The sequence below is a fragment of the Myotis brandtii genome, unplaced genomic scaffold (genome assembly GCF_000412655.1).
Source record: "Myotis brandtii unplaced genomic scaffold, ASM41265v1 scaffold297, whole genome shotgun sequence".
Classification (NCBI taxonomy): domain Eukaryota; kingdom Metazoa; phylum Chordata; class Mammalia; order Chiroptera; family Vespertilionidae; genus Myotis; species Myotis brandtii.
The window spans coordinates 1542338-1559397 of NW_005361351.1; positions in this window are offsets into that span (position 1 = coordinate 1542338).

Below are 17060 nucleotides of genomic sequence, written 5' to 3' on the forward strand. Positions count from 1 at the left end.
ATATTTTTTCAATTAGTGTGTGCCATCCATATGCATTTAATGCTAACATATGTAGTGGGGACTTCTTTACTTTTAAAAGTGTGCAGTTTCTGACTCCACTTTTTAATCTCTATAAAGCCATATGGTTTATCTGGCCTTAGATAATGTAAGAGATATTGGGCAATTAAGGATGTGCAAAGGCTATTGAGAATCTATGGAGAAATAATCCTATATAATAAAAGCCTAATATGCAAATCGACTGACCAGCAGAACAACTGGTGGAATGACCAGTCACTATGACATACACTGACCACCAGGAAACAAATGCTCAACGCAGGACCTGCCCCAGCCTGCAGACCCCAGGCCAGCCAAGGTGGGTGCCAGCAGGCCCCCCCACTTGCTAATTGCCCCACTGGTTGCGCCGCAGATTGGCCCTGATCGCTGGCCTGGCCTAGGGACCCTACGCATGCATGAATTTCATGCATCAGGCCTCTAGTACAGTGGTTCTCAACCTTCCTAATGCCGTGACCCTTTAATACAGTTCCTCATGGTGTGGTGACCCCCAATTTCATTGTTACAAATTGAACATAATTAAAGCATAGTGATTAATCACAAAAACAATATGTAATTATATATGTGTTTTCAATGGTCTTAGGCGACCCCTGTGAAAGGGTTGTTCGACCCCCAAAGGGGTCACGACCCACAGGTTGAGAACCGCTGCTCTAGTAGAACAGATTCTGTAACACCACCCTCACTGGCTAAAACATATACATCTCCATTCCTCTGGATGCATCAGGCAAGAGACCCAAATTGTTATTAACAAAATTCAAAATCAAACACATTGCTTGTGAGACTAAACTATTCTTTCCACTGTTACAATTTCCCCCCAAAAGATTATCCACGCACACTTAAATGCACAGATCAGGGGAGTGAAAGCACAAACAAACCAGGGTAGTTTAGTGACTCCAGCATCCTAAAATCTCCTTCCCTGAATACGCAAATAGAATTCTGATTGTTATGTTGAAAATTCTTTGTTTAATTAAAATGGTAAGATATTTGATTTCAAGGAGCCTAGGAAACCCAATCAAAACTTTTTAAAGTTTCATCTAATTCTAAGTTTTATTTTACTTTAGTCACAGCTTCTGTAATTTTTAGCATGGGAAATGGCAAAATAAATTTTAAAGACCGTGAGAAAGTAAGTAGCTTTACTAAATACGAAGTGTAAAAATATCTCTTGTTTAATTCAGCTGTGTAATTTGTCCAAAGATGCTACAGGGTATCCAACTTAGAGTTATATACATGTTTTCTATATAACAAAATTAAGTATTTACATGTCTAAATTTTAGTATATTTTATGCACTTTGTCCTGTCCATATTTATGTCCAAATACCTCAACAGTTAAACAATTTGAAAACAAGCCATAATATATTCTTGTGAATAAAATTACATAAATATAATAGAAGTTGAGAGTCATTTTACTAGTAGGATTATATTGTAAGAAATTCCTTAAGTTCCAAAGTATATAAAAGCTTTTTAGACAGAGAAAAGGGTTATTATGAATGTGCTTTCTTCTGTATTTAAAATTGTTTCTCAAAGCTGAAAAGATAGGTGGAAGGGCCAAAGGCCCACATTACTGTGTTCATTTGGTGACATTTTTTTTCCAGAGCACAATAAGTAAAATATTTTAAGAATGTGATTCCATGGATTATTATTCTCAGGTATAAAAGAGATGCCATGCATTTTTATAAGTGTGCTATGTAAGCATTCATCAATAACAGTTCCTTAATCATTCCTCTATCTTCATGAGTTTTGAGAAAGAACACACTGTTCACATGAATTATGGGACTCACATGGATATCATGACTACCAGGCAGTGTTAAAACACAACAAATTGTGTTATTTTCATCACACAATAACCAATATCATTTACATCTTGTTAAATAAGGGAGCTAATGAACGTATTTTGCAATTAGACGATGTCTAGGTAACTTTTAAAAAATCATTGTTAATATTATTGCAACCTATAAGTTTTAAATAACCTTGAAGCAATTCAGATTTCAGGCATGTGGTCTAGGAGGGCTCAGGGACAATGCCCTTTAAAGAAGTCAACATAGTCAACTAACAATGGTTTAGAAATACCTGCTCTGAGGTTCTGCATGCCTTTCCAAAAGAAACATTCCCTTGAGAACATTAAGGGTTGGCATAGCTCTAAATCCATGGGTCTTCAACTTTGCCTAGAGTGAAAAATACTCTATTGCAACCTGTCTTTGGTTCTCAGTTGGAAAGAACTGCTGATTGGTTTTAGCAGAGAATGGCTCAGCAGTAAACAGCTGCCCACAGGCTAATGCATCTGTGAAAGCCATTTCTAAAAGGGACAGCAGGAAGCTAAGTGGAAAGAACCAGATACCCTGGGAAATAATCAGGTAGGCACAACTATCTCTGCCCCAAGTACACCTGGCCACAAGCTGAGAGGCTTATAAGCTGAGCAATGGAAAGCAATCAGAAAGAATAATAGAATTTTCCATCACCGTGGAATCTGCTAAAGAATTCTCTTACTTTTTAAATATTTGTCTCATCTCCACATCAAATTTATATTAACTGTCAGCTGTACCCCAGAATCCTCTTGTTGAAAAAAAGTCATGATTCTGCCAATTAAGCAAAAGAAATATGTTCAATTTTATCAGATTGCAAGATTCTTTTAAGTCCTGATTTCTGTATACATTATAAATCTCTAAATTCTCTTTAAACTCTAAAGAATTTCTTTGTCAATAAATTAAGTTCAAAGGTTACTTCCTAAGAGTCCAGCTGCTCTGTACAATAAGGTTAACATACAACAGTCTTCATTTTTTTCTTTCACCTCTGGAAAAATAATGGGCCACAATTTCTCTTGAACTACATATCTGTTCTTTTGAGGCTATTTCTGGAACTTTCATTGTAAAGATGAGAAAGTCAAGGATGGGAGATACAAATTTCTAGTAACTCACTGAATCCAAACCATCAGTTAGATAGATATTCTCACAAATCATCATCCAATGTCACATGAAAGAAAATAAACAACAGACCAGTATGACATAGTTGTTCATGGTCTGTGTTAGGTATAGTCTGAAAAAAAATGCTTTTTAATCAACAGCCATAGTTTCTGCTCTTCCAGTATGTCAGAATAGGGAAAATTTTCTAGAATTTTTAAATAAACATTTAATTATGCAAATCTCTCCTTTATATTACATATTTGAAATATAAAATCTCATTGTAATAAGCTAAGATTCTAAGATACTATTATGAAGCCTGGCCAAATACCTTTTATTGTCATTAAAATGATAACAAAACAAACTTGACATTCATCATGTTATAATGTCCATTTTTAAATGCAAAATAAGAATTTAATAGGTTTTGAGCATGGCCTTAAATTATTTTAGGATCTATGTATCTCTTGCCCAGAGCCCTTCTATCAAAAGAAAGGAATATAAGGCTTATAGAATCTCCTTGTCAGGAGATTGTGTGAGCTTCTATTTTAGGTTTTTATTAAAGAGCAGCGAAAAATATAGTCTCTGGGTGCCTCATTAAGCCAAAAGAGTGTCAGTTGGATGGCATCTTTGTACTTGCCTCAAATTAAATAAGAGATTTGTGAATGAATAGTTCCTATGGCTGATGTCCCTACTCCAGCACATACTTTATATGAACAGTCATGGTCCTCTCCATAAAGCTAAGCCCTGTGTCCACTCTGTGACTGAAGGAGCATGCCAGCTTGTGGGTAGGGGCAAGGGGCAGCTCTCCTGAGTGGAGAAGAGAAAGCAGTAGGGATAACACCTGAACGTTACTAAAACTGCCGTGTAAAGGCACCATTGAACAAACCAATGAAGTGAGTCTCTGTCCCTTGGTGCCCTGAAATGTCCTTCTCAAAGGAACTCCAAGGCAGTTGGTAAGGAAGATTCCAATTTCGTCACATTCTAAAATAGTGATTTATAAATCCATTTAAAGTCTTGGATTATTATATTATTAGAATGAACTATTGAATGGCTAAATAGATAAAGAACACTCTGTTAATACAGAGAGCACCTCTTAGGTAGCTCTTCCATATGTGCAAACACAGCTTTTATCATTATGTTTCCTAAGTTGTTTTTTTTTTTTGCTTTTATCTCATAAAGTAGTGTGAACTTTATACATAGCCAAACACCAAATACCATTATCATCTACAAGTTTTAGATATTAATCAGGCAAAATTCTAATACTGGGGATAAAGTAATAGGGTTTATTCTGAGAAAATTATTTGAAATATTAAATTCCTTCTAAAATCTACATTTGTAAATAATTTAGAATTATATTTTTAGATAATTTCATCCAGGAGTAGCTGTACTTACTCATTACTACTGTGGCCTGGTGATGATGGCACCAGCTGTTAGACCTCACTTCAGCAATTTCAATTCTGGCTAAGAAAGAATTCAGAGCCAAGGAAAACTATAAAAGAAAATTTATTTAGAAAGTCACAGAGGTGAAAGAAGTCATCCATAGAAGAAATGGGCACAGGAAACAAGTTACGGAGGCCAAAGAAGGGCCCTTGGAGCTTAAGAGAGATATAAGGAAAGTGTACCTAGGAAGAGAGGCTGGGGAAAGGCACAGGTGTGCTCCACAGAGAGAGCTGCACTGGGTCCACCATCCTGAGGGTCTTTATCTGGAGGTTTCCAGAGGATCTCAATAGAATATTCATTAACTTTCCAGGTGGGTCCTCTCAGGCTCATGGTCTCCACTGATTGGTTGAGGCCAGAGCAGGGGTGCTGGAAGCCGATCCACCCTGGCTGCTTGATGCAGTCTGCAGGGATGTTTCAAGGGACCTGGCGTATATGGCATACTGTTCTTAATATGTTTGCTCCCCTTCTTAAGTGCTATGTGTTTTAACCAAGGTCACCTCTCCAAGAAAGGTTGTTTCCCCAGGTGAGGATTTTTATCAGTAAACCCTTTAACTAAGTGCCAGAGGGGTAGTTAATCACTGTAACTACGAACGATCACGCTTAAGCTACATAATCTTTACTTAGAATAACCTCCTTCAGTTACTTCCTTGTAGCTTAATAGAACAATAGAGTAACCTTGGAATGGAGATAAGAAACGCCCTAACCTTTTGAATAGAATGGATAGGATTAAGACCAAATGGTATAAATACAGATGTTAGATGACAATAAAGGGAGGAACCTGGCTATGATGATCACCTGAACACTGCCTTCGTGTCATTCATTCTTCGCCGACTCCGTCCACACCTTTGGGAACCCCTGGACCCGCTGGGGCTGGACCCCAGCACAGGGGGGTCATTAATCAATGCAGCTGGTCCTGATGTCATCCATGGCATCAGTTGTCTGGTTTTGCTGCTTCTGGGCCTAGAGCTGAAACACAACTGAAGCCTAGATGTTATTCCTAGGGGTCAATGTTTAAGAGAGTGGTCATGCAAGGGCCCCCATAGGAGTTGCATGAGGCCACTTTTCTGCCCCTGTTCCTCTCTCAAAGGGCTTTCCCACATGACTAGTGACATGTCTGGGAAGAAAGGTCAAGGGGAGGGCCAGAACCCCGCATGACCAGTAATATGCTAGGGGAGGAACGGTTACCCTGGAGGCGAGTTTGTAGTTTTGCCCCTAGCTAGGACTTTCTGTCTTGGTGACCTTTTGTACCTGGTCTATCATTCTTGCTCTGCTCATGTCTGTCTACCTGTCTACCACATTACCACTTGGCATTTTAACCTAGGCAGATTTATTTTATTTCTAACAATAATTTTTATTCACATGTGCATTCATGGTAGAATTCATTCTAAGGGGGTTTATAAATTAATGTGGGATGTTCTCAAATATTCAGGCAAGAACTTAACAATTATTTCATTTCCTACTTTTAAAAATGAAATTCATATGCAGCTCATAATGTAATTAGTACAATGCCTGAAAGATGTCAAAATTTCTGAAGTCTTTTGAAAGGTAGGAAGTTACTTCTTTTGAAGAATGAGTTAAAATGTGGCCAGAAATAAAATACTCATCCAGCTTTAAATTCTACTCAAAACCCACAAAGCCTGGAGCTTCAACATTAAATAATGATCTTATTGCTTTACCTAAGTTATTTTCCCCTTTTCTTCAATAGTTTTTTTTGTATTTTTTTTAATTCACTGAATCATAGAAAATAACTCCAGATCTATAAGCCTGAGGTGGTAATTTTAAAACTAGTAAATCTTCTAAAAATGACTCATTTTATTTCTAATTTGTTATTGTTTATAAAACAAAGGCAATGAGGGGACATTGGGAATTATCTAGTTCAATTTTCTTTAGACATGAATTTGTGCCCAGAGAGATAAAGCAAATTACTCAAAATAAAACATACTTCATGGAGAAGAGTGGACTAGAGTAAGGCCTGCAGTCCAGCCAATGTCCTCATCTCTTCTCAACTTCAATATTAACTTATTTTTATGGTTCTTTAATCTGAAAACCAACCAACCTGCAGGGCTTGTCTCTCAATGTAAATGCAAATTTAAAAAAGACAAATTTCTCTGTTCATAAAAGGCCTTCATTTATCTTTTACTGTAAAAACACTGAGTTAGAAAATGTAATAAGTAGGCAGAATTTGTGTTGGTCATGCTTATGGCTCTTTGGTCTGGCTCCGTGTCCTTTCTCAGTAATGTCTATTCTCATTCTCTCTGAAATGTAAGGAAGAGCATTCAAAAGAACTGAAGAGGTCTGTCTCCCCCAAAGCATTGGCCATTCTAAGGACAAGGAATACTTCCATGGGGGTAGAATGTCAGAGAGGCACATCTGTAATTTTAGATGAAGAGCCTGCCTATAGCTTCTTTCAAGATGCCACATGTATTTATTCCTATGCTTATTTATATTCCATCTTGTTTCCAAAAGGATTTGTGGCCATACCACACCCCACAGGGGGCCAGGGTTTGTACCCAGGTTTAGGCAAGGCTTCTGCAGCATTCACTGAGGCATTTAAATATTTTTAGTCATTAAGTACTACAAAGAGCCACAGGACTGTCCCAAAGGCATAAAAACAGAGAAATAAAAGTGAAGACGTTATGAAAAAAAAAGTGCAGTTAGAGAAAAATAACTATAAAGACAGCAAGTAAGAAAAGTGGCTAAGTATCCAAAAAGCTATATTTCTTTTAAAAAAATGAAATGTTTTCCTATTCAAAGCCATGTAAAATCTAATAAGCTTCTTTATACTAATAAGTACAAACATTTTGTCTCTCTTAGAAAAATGTTAATGCAATGCAAATGTTATTTCTCCATCTTAAATAAATGTACTCCCCTTGACTATAAATTAATAGAAATAGATCCAATTATAGTTTAAAATACTCCCTCTTTTTTAAACCAACTTATGAATTATATAAATATTAAAATGTAGAAAGAAAACAGAATACATTATTGAGTTAATATCTTACCGTAAACATCTCAAATTAATTATTAACTTCCTAAAATCATCTAATTTATTTTGATATGTTAAAGCATAAAGGGTTCCACATAAATTATTTTGTTAATTACATCAATTTCATCTGTAATGTTGTATATTTTCTATTGAGCTTTAATTAGAGCTATTTATATGTGTACATGTAGAGCTACTTATACTATATAAAATATTATATATTAGTTTTTCTTCTAGAGCAACCATCATGAATGAGAAAAAAAGTAATCAGAAGTCAAGAAGTAGAATTAAAATGGTATAATTCAACAGAGTGCTAGGAAGGCAATAGGTAATAAGCTGTTTGGAGATTATTTTACCTTCCTTTTGGCCAATGTTATGTCACACAGAGTCATTGATTCTAGTGTTCTCATGAATTGCTTGCAATAGCCCTTACCCAAACTTTAATAGGCATAACTGTTAACACTGAAATCCTTGTATTGGAGTTGGCTTCCAGTGAAACCCAATCTAAAATAGTCTCTAAGATATGACAAAGAGATACACTTTTCAAAGGAATACACTGAATGTCCAGCATTCCCTATTTACACTAGGTCCTTGGCCCTGTTGTGTAATGATCCCTGTATCTCTGGTTCAATGGTTTCTATGAAAAGAGAGAAGAACATGAAATAAGTTGTCAAAGACCTGGATTCTAATGTCTGTTACCCCCATGCATTAGCTTCACAACCTCAACAAGTCACTTGCCCTTTCTTGAATGTAGCTCCATATCTATAAACACGAGAATGACCTCCAAGATTTCTTCCCAGAACTGCTGGGAAGTAGAAATTAAAGTGAAATCATTCTTTAAATAGAAAATGGAACCGCTATTTCTAGGAGCCTGCTGGAGAGTGGAGAGCAGGGCAGGGAGAAAAGCAAGGATGCTCCAAAGCCGACCTCTGCCTTCCTTTTGTCCATAACCCTGGAGATCCATTCCCTCAGGAGGAAAGATGCTTTATGAGATGCGTTTCTTTTATTTTTATCTTCAATAATAGGCCATTTTCATCTACTCCTCGATGAACAAAATTATATGGAAATTCAGTATTTGGGGTGAACTTTCCTTTTACCTAACAAAGCATTGTATCTCTAAAATATTTTTTTTATTTTTTTATATATTTTATTGATTTTTTACAGAGAGGAAGGGAGAGGGATAGAGAGTTAGAAACATCGATGAGAGAGAAACATCGATCAGCTGCCTCCTGCACACTCCCCACTGGGGATGTGCCCGCAAGCAAGGTACATGCCCTTGACCGGAATCGGACCTGGGACCCTTGAGTCCGGAGGCCGGTGCTCTATCCACTGAGCCAAACCTGTTAGGGCTATCTCTAAAATATTAATCTGTTTTCTGAAGTTAGCTCAACTGACTTTAAATAATTGTGAATTTAGTAAAATTAACTTTTTCATTCTAAATATCACAAATTTCGCAGAGTTATCTCTCTCTGCGAAAACTTACAATTAAAATTGAAAATTTACAATTTTCAGAAGATTCAAGAGACAGTGAAGAACATTCAGAAACAAAAGCCACTTCTAGACACAAATACAAAACAAACCCTCGGATTATTTTGTGTACTTGCAATGGTCTTCAGAGGTTTTATCTTCTTTTCTTTTATTATTTAAAGTATTACATATGTATCCCTTTCCCCCCATCGACCCCTCCCCAGCCACTCCCACCCCCAGGATAAGCCCCAGTATCCGTGTCCACCGGTTATGCTAATAAGCATGCATACAAGTCCCTTAGTTGATCTCCACTCCCCACCTCCCTTGCCTTCCCTCTGAAGTTTGATGGTCTGTTCGGTGTTTCTCTGTCTCTGGATCTGTTTTTGTTCATCAGTTTATGTTGTTCATTAGATTCCACAAATGAGTGAGATCATGTGATATTTATCTTTCTCTGACTGGCTTATTTCGCTTAGCATAATGCTGTCCAGGTCCATCCATGCTGTTGCAAACGGTAAAAGTTCCTTCTTTTTTACAGCAGCGTAGTATTCCATTGTGTAGATGTACCACTGTTTTTTAATACACTCATCTGCTGATGGGCATGTAGGCTGTTTCCAAATCTTAGCTATTGTAAATTGTGCTGCTATGAACATAGGGGTGCATAGATCCTTTCTGATTGGTGTTTCTGATTTCTTGGGATATATTCCTAGAAGTGGGATTACTGGGTCAAATATAGTTCCACTTTTCACTCTTTGAGGAAAATCCATACTGTTTTCCACAGCGGCTGCACTAGTCTGCATTCCCAACAACAGTGCATGAGGTTTCCTGTGGTTCTTTTGCCTTTATATTTTCCTGCTTTTAGTCACTTAATTTTCTTTTATCAGCTTTTGTTTTAATGTGGAGGAAAAAGTGAGGACTAGCAGAGTAAGTGTATCACACAGAGTTGTCATTTATCTATTGGATCTATATTGGATCTATTATCATTCATATTTAATGCAGTCCATACCTGACTTTAAGTTTTTTTGTGTGTTTGTTTGTTTTTAATAAAGAAGCCTGGCCTCCCCCTTTTCAAATGACATCTACAAAATGCATTGTGTTCAAGAGCTCATTTTTTGTTTGTGTTGATCAGTGGGACCTTTGAATTAGAACACTGAGCACCAGTGGTTGGTGCCTTCACTCCTCTGTCAAACATGTGGAACAAAGGGTTCTTCCCATTAAACTCTGCATTCACCTCCTCAACAGGGGCCAAAGGAGCCATATAATTTTTGGCAAAATATCGACTAAAGCCAATATATATTACCCAGGGGACATCCTCCTCCGCCCCTAGCTTTTTGGAGCAGAAACACCCATTGATCAAAGAATGATTTAAGATTACTATTAGCCAGAAAGGAGTCAGAGAAATTGATATTGAATATTTTATAGCCTTCCCCTAACACCTGATTATCATGTATCAATTTTCTGGGGGATTTTTTTTTGTTTTTATTTTTGCCTTCTTAGAAAGCATTTACTAAACTGTTAACATATTTTCAAGAATTCATAGGTTTTGTCACTTCAAGTTTCAGACCAGCCCATGTGATATAACAGATAACATGTTTGCATTTGACATGGAGACATTTGATTACATAACAGCAATTCAACTAAGAAATGTCCATTCTGAAATATGATTTTGTACCATGTGAGGTGGTTTTAAGCCTGCATGCCAGGCTTTTTATTTGTTTAGCTTTTACCTTGTACTACAGAAGCTCTGTGATTGGGATGCAGTTTAACAAGAATCAAGGTCAGAAAACCAATGGTGTCTCTTGTGTATAAATATAACATGGTTCTGATTTGCAATTCAAAGTACTGAGACAGAATTTAAAAGATTAACATTTTAATTAAAATGTTAATCCACTGATGCCTCAAATTCCATCAACTCTAGATAAGGTTAACTGCTACTCAGAAATCAAAACACCTGCTATTTAACCCACATCAGAGTTCTCTGCCTTCATTTCTGAAATAATGGTGCTCATTTCCCATTTGTGTTCTATGGCAAAGACTTCACACTTTCTGACTCATGGGATCCTGCCCAGCTCTCATGTCCTTGCTCAGGTCTCACCTCCAACTTAAAGGCCTTTAGAATCCCTTCAGGTCAGAGTCATATTTGCCATTTCATTGTTGTGATCACTCATCTAAAAAGTCCTAATTATTCAAGGATGACAGCTTTGTTGTTTCAAATTTCTTTTTCCACACTATCACCCTAGGGCTCAGAGTTCACTGTGGCTAACAAATTATATTTTATTTAACAAAATTATCTAAGAACTGCATTTATTAGTAAATATTCAATGTTGCTGTTGATTAATTTTTTTTTTTAGTTTTCTTCTGCTGCTGGTGGGCATCTAAAATAGTTCATCTCTCTTGGAAAACAGTTGGCAGTTTCTTAGAAGTTAAACATAAATCTACCATATGATCAAGCCATTTCATTCCTAGGCAGTTACCCAAGAGAAATGAAAGCACATGTCTATACTCAGACTTCTATCTTTAAATTAAAAGAAAATAAACCAAATAACAGTAAATTGTGTAAATGTATCACAGCTTTTTTTTTTTATCCACTCATATATTGATGGGCACTTGGGCTGCTGCCATAGGTTGGCTATTGTAAATAAAGCTGCAATGAACATAGGGCTGCATATATTCTTTAAAATTAGTGGTTTGGGTTTCTTTGAATATATATCCAGAAGTAGAATTTTTGAGGAATCTCCACACTGTTTTCCATAGTAATGCACTTATTTGCAACCCCACCAAACAGTGCATGAGGGCTCCTTTTTCTCCACATCCTTGCCAATATTTGTTTGTTGATTTATTGATGATAGCTTTTCTGACAAATGTGAGTGATAACTCACTGTGGTTTTAATTTGCATTTCTCTGATGATTAGTGATGTTGAGTATCTTTGCAAATGTCTATTGACCATCTGTATGCCCTCTTTGGAGAACACTTGGCCATAAAAAAAGAATGATATCTTACCATTTGCTACAGCATGGATGGACTAGAGGGTATTATGCTAAGTGAAATAAGCCAGATAGAGAAAGGCAAATACCATATGACTTCACTTATGTGGAATCTAAAGAACAAAATAAATAAACAAATAAACAGAAACAGACTCATAGATACAGAGAACAGATTGATGGTTGCCAGAGTGGAGGGGATTGAGAAATGGGTGAAAAAGGTGAAGAAATAAAAAAAGCACAAATTCATAGTTACAAAATAGCCACAAAGATGTAAAGAAAAGCACAGGGAATATAGTCAACAATATCATAATGACAGTCTATGGTGCCAGGTGGGTATCTGAAATACCAGGGGGAACACTTTGCAAAGTAGATGATTGTCTAATTGCTGTGCTGTACACCTGAAACTAATACAAAATAATGCTGATTGCAAATTGTAATTGAAAAAATAAATTAAAAAAGAAAATAAACTAATATAGAGAGCTTTATTGTTTGCAATTGACAAGTGCCAAAGGAGCCATACAATTTTTGGCAATATATATTGAAAGAAAACTACCTATGCTCAATGTATAGAAACCAGTATCTCAAAGAGTGATTGAAGCTTCATAATACAGACCAGTCCCTCAAATTTAAAATTCTGTAACAGAAAACAACTTAAGGACTTCTGCATTTTCATCTGTTATTTTCTAAAATATGATGGAAATCAGGGCGGTTAGAAATTATGGTATAAATGGAAGAAATGATCCAGAAGCAGAAAGAAAACACCTAAAAGAACCTATCCAGCACTAAGAAATAAATTCAAGTAATCATAATAATAAAAGGCCAAGAGGTGTCACGGCCAAAACGACCAAACAACTGGTCACCAGGAGGTGCATGGAGCACCTCTCGGCCATAATGACCTAACAACTGGTTGCTATGACACCCACTGTGGCTGGCAAACCGGCTGGATCAGGGGTGGGGCCAGCAGCTAAGCTCGTGGCCCCTTGCCCCTGCCAGCCTGCCCCTGATTGGACTCTCCCACCCCGATCAAGAGCCAGGCCTGCCGGCCAAATGCCTCCTCCCTTCCCCCTCCCTTCACCAGCCTTGCCCCCATCAGCCTGCCCCACCACGATAGGCCTGCAGCCCCTCCCCCTGCGTTGGCCTGCCCTTGATCACTCCCCCCCCACCCCAATAGGGGGTGGGGCTGGGCAGCCAACCTCCTGTAGCCCCTACCCCTGGCCGCCCTACCCATGATTGCACCCCCACCCTAATAGGGGGCAGGGCTGGCTGGCCAACCTCCTGCAGCCCCTCCCCCCGGCCGGGCCCTCAATCAGCACCCCCCACTCACCCCATTTGGGGGCAGGGCCGGCCGGCCCACCGCCCACAGCCCCTTCCCATTGATGGCCCTACCCCCAATCAGCCCCCCAACCCCAATTGGGGGCAGGGCCCGCTGGCCAATTGCCTGCAGCCCCTTCCCCCAGCCATCTTGGCCCTAATCGAGGGCCCTGATCGGGCCCTGATTGGCCCTGATCCAGGCAGGCAGGTTAGACAACCTCCTGGTATTTCCTCCTCCTGACAGGCCCAGCCCTGATCCACCCTGATTGGGGCCAGGCCAGCCAGACCCCACCTGTGCATGAATTTGTGCACTGGGCCTCTAGTCTCTATATCTAAAAGCCTAAGTGACTGTTATGACCAGACAACTGCACGACTGGATGACCGGCTGGTAGCTATGATGCACACTGAAAACCAGGGGGCAGACGCTCAACACAAGAGCTGCCCCCTGGTGGTCACTGCACTCCCACAGCCAAACTCCCATGGTCGCCCTTCCCCCCCCACCCCTTGCCAGTTGGCCCTGATCGGTCCTGATCACTGGCCAGGCCAAGGGACCCCACCCATGCACGAATTTGTGCACTGGGCCTCTAGTATCTATAATAATAGAAGCATAATATGCTAATTAGACCTTCTGGACAAAGCCGGGGCTGCAAGGGAAGCCTGGGTCATGGGTGCCAGAGGGAAGGGAAGCCTACTCTTGCACTAATTTCGTGCATTGGGCCTCTAGTTATATATAAAATTCTAAGACAAATATGCTAAATAATTATAAGACAAATATGCTGACCACATAGTGTTATTCCACTCAATAGTCCTAAAATATTCAGTTAGTTTTCAGACTATACTAAGGTAGAGTAAGAATTGGATGATAAAGTGAGGTCTGGGTTTTAGGTCCAGGTGTGTGACCTAGGGCAAGTCACTTGACCTCCGTGACATTAGGTTTGATGTTAGGCTTATATGAGCCCTAGCATGTCTTCTGGTTCTAAAATATCCATTTTCCAATAAACTAGCTCTCTCATTTATAAAAACTACATTTTTGGATATTATTTTTCTCTAAGGAGTGAAATGTTCTTATCATTGGTGTTGCTTCTATAACATCATAACATCATGGCTCCCACCAAATTAAGAAAAACTGGAGTTACCACTGATGTATGAAATGGTCATTTAAAGACAAAATTTTTAAAGACAATCTTAAATGCATAAATGTTTATAAAGTAGTCCTCCATGATTCCCCAAAAGTTTGTTTACTTTGGTATGTTTTTTAAAAGAATTTAGATAAGGTATGTAAATTCCAGTTAACAATGAATATTATATAACAGACATAGCAAATACCTTTACTTGTTTCAGTCATTCTCCTACTATATTAAGCCGTATAATTCACACCCAAATTGACAGCTACAAAATAAACTGTTCTAGAAATATGAAATCTTTGCCTAATAATTTCCTCCATATGTTTCTGATAAGTAAATAACTGAGACTTAAAAAACGTGCTATCTCTGCTCTCATTTCAAAAGAACAAAGACCAGTATCCTATCTAACTTTTAAAGATTTTTTTCATCAATTGCATTTGAAGGAAGCCAATGTTAATATTTTATTTTCATCTTATGGTGGTTACATAGTAGTTCCAATAGTTCCCACACTTCTGTTCTCTAAAGATGCAAATTCTAATATTCTCACATTTAAAAATTCTCCAATGGACTGTCAACAACTGTTTGGCCTGAATTATCTGGCTAAAAAGCTGATGATGTGAGCCCAAGTCAATGGAAAGCAAAGTAACAATAATACTTTGCTGTTTAATCACAAATAGAGTAGGAATGGGAACACCCCCACCGTGTTCTCATTTCTTTAGAAAGTGCTCCTAAACAATGAAAATTTAGGCAATTTTAAGCATAGTTCCTTTTTCATTATCATAAAGTATGCCAGGGCATGTGACATAGTACTCAGGTAAACTGAGTCAAATGTTGTAAGGCAGGTAAATTTCCTGTCCCTATCTCATAACTCTTCTTAACCCTCCCAAACACAACGAGTTCGCTTCAACCTTAACAATGATATCCTAAACTATCCTCTCTGGCTGAAAAAAAGCAGTAAAACAAAACAAGACCCAAACATTAACTTATCTGAGTTTCAGTTCTCCTGGTATAAAAAGAAAACATAAATATGCTTTAAACACATGTCATTATATTGGGAAGATTATCTTCACCTAAAGAGAATATCAGCTTCCAGAATATTGCAGAGCCCAACAAGCATTTTAAGCATCTGCCTCATTTCTTTATATGAGGGATCCACTTTTACTCCCCCCGCCACCCCACCCCCCTGATACTTCCATGAGCACTGTTTATCAACATTTAGTATTTCCCATTTGGCAGTAATAATCTTTCTAAGTTTGACAAGATTTAAGTAATTTCAAATTATTTTCAAGGCTCACTTTCAATTCTTATTTTAAATTGCAGCATATGAAGCATGTAAAACACTTGTTTCAATGAGAACATGATGCTTGCACTTAGTATTTACACAATATGAAATAAATCATGCCAGAGTTAATAAGGTCTAATTCTATTAATGTCAGAGAAGATTAACGTAGGTTCTCTCCTCTAAGCAGACTTTCCCGATACTCTCTGAATTATTCTTGACAGTGTTAAAATTAGACTAAGCCTACAAATAAAATAGGCCAGCAAATAAATTGAAGTAATAAATTAAGACATTGTGTGAGGAAAGGTGTCTGTGGTCGAAGTAGCAGATTTGATTGAAAACCATAGTAGGGTTGTGATCAACAACACGCTTATTAGTATCTCTCCTGATGATTCTGGCTTCCTCTGAATTGAGTTTTTTTTTCTTTGTGTGTTTTTTATTAAATGCAGTTTTTATACTTGGGATGTAAAAAAGATAATGATAATTAAGAGAGGCAATATCAAAGCAAGTGAACATGATTTAATAATACAACAAAAGAGGCTTTGCTTGTCAAGTTGATTAGCTTGATCAAGGGTAACTAAAATGTGTATCTAAAACCTCCTGAGTTTGTACAATCAGAGAAAATGTTTAGCTTGAATTATTTATTTTATTTCTACATTTGTTTCTGTTTGTTTCCTTGTATAAATTAGTACTCATGGGGATTTATTATTATAAAAAGTGGGAAAAATAAGATGGCTTTAATTTAATCTTTCACTGAAATTTCTCGATCTAGCCATGAAAAAGTATTGCTTTCTGCCCTAGTTGGTGTGGTTCAGTTGGTTGAGCCTCCTCCCATGCACCAAGAGGTCATCGGTTCAATTCCTGGTGAGGACACATGCCAGGATTGAGGGCTTGATCCCTAGTAGGGGCTTGCAAGAGGCAGCCAACTGATCTATGTTTCTCTCTTTTGGATGATGTTTTTTTCTCTCTCCCTTCCTCTCGCTCTCTAAAAATCAATGAAAAAACAAAAACAAAACATATATTTTCTAAAAAGTATTGCTTTCATACAAAAGAGTTATTATTTTACATTATGTTAGCATTCCAACTGGTAGTAAATTATATTGCTCCTATATTTCATTAAGATAAATATAGATTAATTTGGAAGAACTGGAAAAGAGAAGAGATACAATGATCTGAGATAATATAGAACAATATATAAACTTATAACACCATGTTCTTAATGGGTAAAATATTTGACCAAGGACATTAAAAGTATACTAGAGGCCCAGTGCATGAAATTTGTACATGTGGGGGGGAGATCCTTCAGCCCTGCTTGCACCCTCTAACAATCTGGGGCCACTGGCTCCTAACCGCTTGCTTGCCGGCCTACTTGATTGCCCCAAACCACTCTGCCTGCCTGCCTAATCACCCCTAACTGCCTCTGTCTGCCTGCCTGATCGCCCCTAATGACTCTGCCTGCCTGCCTGATCACCCCTAACCACTCTGCCTGCCTGCCTGATCACCCCTAACCACTCTGCCTGCCTGCCTGC